Genomic DNA, 7643 nt, shown 5'->3' with positions numbered 1-7643 from the left:
ATCCTATTTAACAAAGAAAAACTTGAACATACAAAAAGAAGATTGGTTTGCATTAATTGTTAGAAAACATAAATAAACTCAAACATACTTACAAATAAAAATCAAAACTTAACAACCAAATCCCAGTTAGTCTTCATTATGGGTGATATCATAAGCATCCATGAAATCATCATGATGCAGATAATCTGAAGGTTCTCTATCCGATAATTCTTCATTGAATTTGTCATTACTCTATTATGTTAAATGTTACTTGATCATTTGGAAAATTCGCATGGATCATTTGATTTCAATGGAGCACATGGAACTCAATGAAGCACTTGGGGTTAGTGGATCATGTAACAAAGGAACAAATCATATGATAAGGGAGTGGATCACCAAAAAAAGGAATCGATCAAGTGACAAAGGAACAAATCTTCTAAAAGGGGGTATGGAGTACCTGTGAGTGGAATAGAGCACTTTGGTGCATTGATGTACCATCTAAACTCAAGATGTACCATTCTAGGCATAGATATGCCAGTTAGGAGGCATTGTTCGCCATTAGGAAGGACGATGCTCCATTGAGAAGCAAGGTACGCCACTTGAGAAGGATATGAGCCACTTTGGAAGGAAGATGTGCCACTTAAAAGATCAAGTGACATCTCGGAAGCCTAATGTGACAATTATGAGGATGATGTGCCATGCTTGTAAGAGGATGCACCATTTCTTTCACAAGATGCACCATCTTGGTTCAAGGTGTGCCATTTAGTTCCTTGATGAACCGTGGTATCCCTGATGAGCCACTTATGTTGTGATGTACTGTATGACGCTCAAGATTATTCAAGGGTGCTCATAAGTTGAAGATGCTCAAATAATACACCATGAGAGGCCAACATGTTGGTAGATGCACCACTATTATTTATGATGTGTCACTGGTACATCAAGATACTCCACTATGGCGCATTGTACTCCATCAAGTGGGTTTCTAATGCTAATGAAATGGTTTGGAATATATATATATATATATATATATATATATATATATATATATATATATATATATATATATATATATATATTCAAACAATTTTAATGCTATGGTCCCTCATAATCTTACAATCACTTTCGTTGCTACAGCCCCGATGTAATCTTTCCTATTATGGATCTTTCATAGTATTGTGATGGTCCCCCTATACTATTTCATGCAAAAGTCACAAAGACAATCTAGCATACCACCACACCCCGAATGCCACCTAGTATAGTGACAAAAGTCACATGATCTAATCAACAGAAGCTCAATAGCAATCTCAGCAATAAAACAACTAACCCAAGCTACCTAATGCCAAACTGAGACTAACCGCATCCAAACACTCAATTCCAACAAAGTTTAACCAAAAGTCAAACTTGTCAAAAAGTCGATGGTTAACCATCACATGGCCAACGCGCCACAGCCAAACCCCTTAACCGCTTCGTGGTCAAAAAGGACAAAAGAAATGTGGTACTCGTTATCCATCGCGTCGTGGTCAACACCTCACCACATTGTCTTAAATATCCACACTAACGTATTCCATTAAGCTCTTAACCCTTATGTTCAGAGCTCTTAAGCTTAGATTTGGATCGATTAATGCTTTACATGGATAAATTTTCCAACCTTCTCCATTGCTTAACCCCAAACCAAGAAGATCTCAAACCCTAACTTCTTAAGGGACCAAATGGCCAATAATGCATGCATGACTTGAAATGATTGCAATCATTTAACTTTATGGGACCAAAAGGTCCATAAATAGACCAAAACTCAAGCAATAATTATGGAGTTTCTCAAACTCCAGGAACTCTCCTCAAAAGATCCACAAATGACTCCATAACAAGCATAAACCAACATTAAGCCAAAAAGTCTAGAACTTTATGCCCACTGAAGATCTAGGAGGAGCTTAGATGCAAAAACTGATGGGTTTTGAGCATTCTAACACTCCTAAGTGTACATGCAACCCTAAATACCTTAGATCTATGTTTTCTCTATTATACATGCAAATATGATTATCCAAGGTATTATCCTAACTAGCATACCAAAACATTGATACTAGGATAATAAAATAGATAGAATACATACCTTGTTGTTGTTGCTTGACTCCATGAAGCTTGAGAGCCTAGTGCCCCAAGTGTGACACCTCAAATGGTTCACACAACATCATGAACTCTTGGAATAACCATGAGAAGAAGACATACATGTTCAAATCGGCTAGCCCTCAAAATATGTATCACTAGTGCCCATTTCTTGAACTAAAGGGGTTCTTATATAGTGTGGCTATTAGGGTTACACCATGTAACTCATGACTTTTCCCATTCCTTATGCTCCATGGGTTTTAACCTCCATGGAGTATCCATGGATCACCACATGGGTTAAACCCAACATAAAGGAATCTTGGATCATAAGCCCACATATATAAGAATGAATGATTTACACAATCAATCCCCATATATTTAATTAGTCTCTTTTTGATCACTAAATTAAGTCCAAATTAATTCTTGATCAATACTAATTAAATAACATGATTTCATATTAATATATTAGAACTTATAATATATTAATATGTCACAAAATGTCTTTTCCTCATAAACGGTCTATCCAAATGTTCCGATGCCATGCAACCCAAATGGACCATGCCGAGTCGGGTCAAGTACATACCAATTATAGTTATGGACTTAGACACTAATCCAACAGTCTCCCACTTAGATAAGTCTAAAACTATTATTGCGTATGACTTCAGGAACCAACTGGCAATCGTAGCTCTCAAAAGCCGCTGTCGAACTCTGACCTTGTAGATGAACTCTGACCTTTGTCAATGACTTGTCCATTAGATAAGGGATCATATATTCCTCCATTCTAGATATCATATGGACTGAGACATGGATTATAATCATTCTCTCTGTCCATTTGTTGTTTCCCGATTTCCGATTTATGACGACTGACTAATTGAACAAATCAAATCAGTCCTGGCTCGGCCGAGCACTTCCATTTGTCATCATTAAATCATCGAGGGGCCCACAGATATCGCTTTTATCCTGAAGGTAAAAGGAATGGATAAACTTCGACTCATATGGCTTGTTCTACTACTTGTTGAATCATACACAAAGGCACGTTTTATAACACCGAGTTACCGAATGCGTTTTCTTGCAATCAATGTACAACCAACTCATAGTAACAACTCATATCTCTAGGTTTGAAGAATATAAGATATTATCGTCTCATGATCACTCGTGATAAAATCCATGAAGTGATTCCAATGAGCGCGGGTTGAATTCAATACTCAGAACTTATGAGCACTCATGAGTGTTGTAGCCCCTTGTCCAACATCTTAGACCTCTACAAGCCAACCCATGACAGTCTTGATTCATATCTACTTCCAACATATGACCGACTGTGGATAGTTTGAATAACTTAGTCAATCAGGAAGAACGACCTAGTTATTCTGGAAGTCAAAACATGCAAAATGAAACACAATAATAATAGAATCTAATATGGTATCAAAACCTATGAACATAAATAAAACACCTTTTATTTATCACCATATGATTACACATTATTCATTGTATACTGTTTCAGCTATCAACTTTATTCTTGAATTTAAAACAATAGTTGTCCCATGCTCCAAGCATGTACACTATGTTTTCTAAACACTAGTCATGTCATACACCAAGTATGCATACTATGTTTGTCTATGATCTTCACTTTGTGAATTAGATCAATTGAACATAACTCCAATGATCCTCTTTCACAGTCCCAAATCCTTACTGCAAATGCAAGAATTCCAAATTCATGCCATTTACTGAAATCTGTTAGATTCTAAACTTATATGCATTGATCCTCCTGTAATGATTATGCACAGAGTCACAAGGACTTGACAACAAACATTACAGAGCATTCCAAGGAGATCAACTCCTTGGAAACATCCTTCTTGCATTAAGTTTCCTAATCTTACACAGATTGAATAATTTCCAACTTTGAAACATTTCCATATTCCATTTTGACTATCACTTCTGAACAAGAGTTGCCTCCTTACAGATTATGTCAATATGGTCCTTCCAGAATTAACACTATACTTCCAACTGTCCTTGAGCAACCAATCTTTGGTGAACCTTAGATTGTCCTCGACAATTGCTTAATCCTTTTAGTCATATCCAGTTCTAGACCTTTTCCCTTCTTAATGCCCCAGGCATTTGGAAAATTTTAGAAAGGATGAATATAGCACATGAAATCGATCCTATATCCGAAGCATATGGGACACGAGTCATGATGTCTCACATAAAGACTAAACCAGTCTTTTGCTATAACATTTCCATTTCTATTTGCCAAGTTCTCATAATTCAAATTATGAAAAGGGATGCCGTAATCATAATCGAATTTTAGAACGCAAATAATGGACCCATATATAGAATTTCCTTATGTTGAGTCATTCCAACATGAAATTCATATATATATCCTTGACTAAATACGATTAAAATCTCAATCTAAGCTTTTAGACTTGAAATGAAGTATAATTTTCTCTCCCTTAATTATAGCAAAACAACTTTTTCAACCCCTGCAGCCTCACGAATTGAAACTTTTGTTTTCTATAATTAGCATTGCTAACTTGCAACCTTTATCATAATTATCATGCTCCAACTAACATGATGATTATTAGCATAACACTTATGCTCCCACTAGCTTTGACATGTAATCAGAAATCAGCTGGACTTCTAGAAATCAATACTTTATTGACTTTCTTACCAAAGTTCAGATTTCTGATACTAGATTGCTTTGATAAAACTTTATCAATATCATACACCTTATCTTAGATAGCTCACAGGTGTGTCTAAACAATTTTAAGAACTATGAAAAGGGATGCCGTAATCATAGTCTCGATTGTTTAGACCTTTACCACTTCTCACAAGTCCATGTTAGTGTGTTGGTTAACCACACACGCTCCACTAACGACTTTGAGAATGCAAATATCACAATTGCTATCTAGCTAAAATCTACTTAGTGAAAGTGTTTCCTAACCATCATTTTCATGAATCGGAGAGAAACCTTATGACACTTAGATTTTATGGTGTATGAGTTCCTATCCATATGAATTTTGTCAAAACCATAATCACAAGACAAGGTTACTGACAAATCCACACTTATATGGATTAAACTTGTGCAATCTTAAATTCTTGCCATTTGGCAGCTCAAGGGCCTGCCATTGCTTCCAAGTAGCTGTGCAACCAATTGAGAACTCTCAGAACTCCTATGCAAAGCCAACTTGAATAGGCACAGACATGTCGACACGATAGGTTATAAACCTCAAGTCGTGTGCTAGTGAAGAACTTCAGGTTTTATTCTTGATTAGTTCTTGAGACTTTCAAGACCTTTAAGACTCCCACTGTCCTCTTGACATATAAGACTTTCTTGTCAGATATTCAAGAGATAGTGTGGATTCTAATCAAGACAAACACTTCACACAATTGGCCTTAGTTGGTCTTTGTTTTATCCAAAACATCACAACTTACCAATTTCAAATGTACAAGAGTAGAAAACTTTTACTCTTACATTTGACAAGTGTTTTAAACCTTCTTTAAGACATGTCACTCAAGTTACAATCTTAGAGTATAACTCTAAGAATTGTTTTTGGAACAAAGTATAAATCATCTTCTTGATTTAACCACTTCAACAATTCATAGCTCCTCTTCTTAGCTACCAGAATACACTTAGAGGATGAATTGTGATAAGGTCTCTTAATCATTAAGATGATTATATAACATGATACTAAAGTACTCTCCCATCTTTTCAGATTTGAGAAACTTTTATCTTTCTGCCTAAGTTGATTCTTCTTATTCGCTCTGCCATACATTGAAACCTTTTCCAATGTCTCAGAATTACACTTAAGCTTGTAAGTATAACCATATTTACTGAATTTTAGTAAATAATGACGAATAGTCTTAACGATTATTTGTGGTGGGCTTGATCAGTGCACAAGAATGTGTACTCGATCCTTTACTTGACTCACACATCCATGTGAACAAGTAGTTAGTCTTAATTTTTCCAATGCTTGAAAGTTCTTATTCATCATGCTATACAACTTGCATGATTCCAAGTTTCTATCCAACTGAAACTTAGGTGATGCGAATCTTTCCTTATTTGGTAAATTTAGACACTACCACAAATGAAAGAATCAAATTCATATTTCCACTCTTGCTCTTAATGGAATCTTATAAGCAACAAAAGTTTTCACAAATGCCATTGTAAGGATATTTTAAAATAAATAAAATCAAAAAAAAATTCTTTTTTTTTAAAACTTTGTGGAAAAACTATCCTTACAATGCAAAAGCACATGAAAACTTTGTTGTTATTTATTCCTAAGCAATATATCATAACTCTTAGGAAGTAGCTCAAGAATCCGATCTTCAAACTATGCGATAGAAATCCATCTATGCCATCAGATTCAGCATATTCTTTCTTTAAGTTTCTTCACTTTTTCTTTGATTCTTAAAACATCAACATGTGACCCAGTCACATCATGTATCAAGAATCTCAGAATAGAAACTTAGCAGAGTTAGATAGTGGACTTTACCCGAAGTAGAGTCAAACTTATTGACTTTAATATCCTTAGGTAAATTTGGCAGCTTCGCAACCAATGCCCCTTTCTTTGGCAATAGACCCTTGATAATGGGACTATCTCAGACTTAGCCGTTCTCTTTACCATTTGGTCAACCGAGTTGACTATGGTCGATCCCTTTCCATTGGGAAGAGAGAGCTTTACTGGATATCCAATGTCATCATTGTCAATGTCCATAAAGTTTTAGGAAGTTAATCTTAGCAAATAGATAAGATCATTAAGGGTCTTGTCATAGTCTGTTTCATAGGAGTCCCAAAGGAACTCACTATGTGACTTAGAAAATAGTTGAGTCACCAACTTTCTCAAGACTTTGACACCCAACTCTCCCGGCTTGTCAATATCTGACTACATCTCCAAGATGTGATCACATATAGACCTTTTCTTGAGTGACCTTAAACTTTTCAGGAACTTGTGGGTTAGGGAGAATAATTGGAGGAGGTGAAAGAAGTATGATTTCCATAGGACATCATCTTCATTTAGGAAAGCTTGTTTCAAGAGATTTGGGAAGATCATCTTTTGGGAGATATTCAATATAGTTGATTTAAAGTCCTTAATATAACACCCAATATGAAATATTAAGGCTAGGACCCAACACAATACTTTTATAACTTGGAAGAGGGATGCCGTAATCCAAGCTATAAAATATTTGAAGGTAGGTGAATGACGATTCACCAATTTCCACCAAGATAAACGAAATGTATTATTAGGTTTTAATTGGTTTTGAAATTCCTAGATTCTTTTGAGATTCATTGAACTGTTCAATGGCATGTTTCAATCTCGAGTGTGCCCTTCAGGTTTTGTGACTGGGATGCCGAGGATCACAAAACAAGGTGTGAATAACCATGCAAATATACTTGGTACCCTTAAGTGTTTACCCCTCAATCGATGTGCCGGTTAACCACACACGCTCCATCGATACTATGATAAACATTAAGTTACCCTTTGCCTACCTTGTTAAATCAAGCTAGTGTGCCGGTAAACCACACTCGCTCCACTAACCGACTTAAGCAAAGTGCGAAGTGTAATTTC

The sequence above is a fragment of the Lactuca virosa genome, chromosome 9, assembly GCF_052849685.1.
Source record: "Lactuca virosa cultivar CGN04683 chromosome 9, Lactuca_virosa_CGN04683_v6, whole genome shotgun sequence".
Classification (NCBI taxonomy): domain Eukaryota; kingdom Viridiplantae; phylum Streptophyta; class Magnoliopsida; order Asterales; family Asteraceae; genus Lactuca; species Lactuca virosa.
The sequence above is the reverse complement of the archived record's forward strand: the minus strand, read 5'-3'. Positions refer to the sequence as shown.